Source organism: Antedon mediterranea, chromosome 9, assembly GCF_964355755.1.
Source record: "Antedon mediterranea chromosome 9, ecAntMedi1.1, whole genome shotgun sequence".
Classification (NCBI taxonomy): Eukaryota; Metazoa; Echinodermata; class Crinoidea; order Comatulida; family Antedonidae; genus Antedon; species Antedon mediterranea.
Genome location: NC_092678.1, coordinates 24,636,342 through 24,638,716, shown reverse-complemented (window position 1 = coordinate 24,638,716; position 2,375 = coordinate 24,636,342). Strand labels below are relative to the sequence as shown.

The following is a 2,375-nucleotide window of genomic DNA, read 5'->3' as shown; positions in this document are numbered from 1 at the left end:
TGTGATTTTACAACGTTGAGCAAACCTTGCAGTCAACATTGTCAACAATTTAATCTCAATTATAAATGGCAAGTATTTGGAAAATATTATATATTTAATAAATAATGTTAGAATCAATAAAAACAGCAATAGGCATAAAGTATTCATAATGATATTTGATAATATTTATTAATATCAATCAACAAATATAAATATATTTATGTTTAGTTTCCCTGATCAATAGACAATAGATGATAGGTATTATAATAGTTATCAATATTACAGTGCTGTTAATATGAAGAAGATATAAAGTGAAATGATAGTAAAAAATTAGCTGGTAACACACAAGTTTAAACAATAAGCGGACATGTAATGGTATCCTCTCCTACTTTACCTGGCCTACTAACATACCTGGACTTACTTACATACATGATCTACTTACATACATGATCTACTTACATACATGATCTACTTACATACATGATCTACTTGCATACATGACCTACCTACATGGACTTACTTTCTTACTTACACTTACATACCTGGACTTAAACTTGCATACATAGGACTTACAGTATTTACATATCTAGCCTACTTACATAGGAAGGTGATATGGAGAGGGATGTAAAATAAGAAGAGGGATACCATTACATGAAAGCCAACAATAACAAGTAGTACAAACGAATTAGTGAATTAGAAAAAAATGGAGGAGAAAAAAATGATTAAGCAAGTTAGTATAGTTGTATTGATGAATTATGGACATTTTAAAGTGTTTACTTCGATTAAAATAAGATATATTTTTATTTTATCATAATTGCAAAATTAGAACACAATATATTTGTCATCGTCTGCCTCGTTGACCGCCAATGCGGTCTCGTACTTTTTCCGCTTCTTGCCGTACCCTTTCCGGTGTTGTTCGGTTCTTGTCGCGCGTTGTCTGGTTCTTGTCGCGCGTTGTCCGGTTCTTGTCGCGCCGTTGTCCGGTTCTTGTCGCGCCGTTGTCCGGTTCTTGTCGAGCCGTTGTTCGGTTCTTGTCGCGCCGTTGTCCAAGTTCTCAATCTATAAAAAAAATATAATAAAATACAGCAATTATATGCCTAAATGTCCACATTTCCTATGTATTGTAGATCACAAATGTCTCAAAACATTAAAAACAAAATTGTTTATTATAAAAATGGACTCTACATTGTTGGTCTTATACTTACATTTACGTGATGTATTTGATACAGTTTTTATACAACGATGGCATACACTACGTTAATTTTTCAGTCTAGAAAAAAACAAAAGAAATTCTGAAAATTATATTTTAAATATTGCTTAGATTTTTTAATTTAGTTAGAGGCTTCCGTCACTATTGAGGTTAGAAATAAGTATATAAACAAGTATATAGTATTGGCATAATCTGATGACGTAATCTGTTGTTGATCTGTAATCTGTACAAAATAAAATTAGAATGCAGGGATTTTTAATTGTACCAATCTAAACAAAACAAAGATTATTACAGTAATTTTATATTGTCTTAGTTTGCAGGATAGTAAATGTTTTAGTAAGACGTACCTACTTATGATATAATGTATTTACGTGGAAACGTTAAATTCTATTGGTACAAAAAATATCTCCAATCTCTGAAAAGATAAAAATACATTTGATTATTTATTTAGGCATACGTAACATTTCGTCACTTAAATCGATATATGAAACAATCAAAACTTCTTTTTAAACGTTTACCAGTTATTAAAATTGAAAAATATAACAAGAAAATGAATGGAAATTGTATTTTTATATTACAATCAAAATGGGTCCAGTTATGTTTCTTTTAAACGGTTACCGTTTATTAAAATAAAGAGCCTACAAATAAGGTAACCAATACCACGAGAATTTATAATAGCGTTTTTATTGTTATTCATTGAAAGATAAAAAAAGGAAATCTCAAAAAGAAAAATAGAAAAACTCCAATATCTGAAAAGATAAAAATACATTTGATTAACCTGAAAAGAATAAATATTGTTAGTCGCATATTATGATAACTGATTTGGGTTGGAAATTATGAAATAGAATTAATTTTATTTGCACCATCATAAAATTGATTTAGGCCTACGTAGAATTTCTACGTAAATGGAAATTGTTTATGGTACAATCAAAATAGGGCAAGTTACGTTTCTTTAAAACGGTTAACGTTTATTAAAATAGGCCTACAAGTAAGGTAACCAATACTATTAAGAGAATTGTAAATTTATAATAGCGTTTTTATAAGTTATTTATTGAAAGATTAAAAAAGAAAATCTCCGAAAGCAAAATCCAATCTCTGAAAAGATAAAAATACATCTGATTAACCTGAAAAGAATAAATATTGTTAGTCGCACATTATGATAACTGGTTTGGGTTGGAAATTATGA

At 29.2% G+C, this 2,375-nt stretch overlaps 1 long non-coding RNA gene across 1 annotated transcript; it reads right to left on the bottom strand.

The window, feature by feature from the left end:
• Positions 1-833: 833 nt before the first annotated feature.
• On the bottom strand, positions 834-1,585 carry LOC140059584 (uncharacterized). The gene is made up of 3 exons (XR_011847232.1): positions 1,537-1,585; positions 1,185-1,249; positions 834-1,038 (listed from the first exon to the last, which is right to left on the bottom strand). It is a non-coding gene; the product is annotated as an uncharacterized lncRNA (long non-coding RNA).
• Between the last annotated feature and the right edge of the window lie 790 nt (positions 1,586-2,375).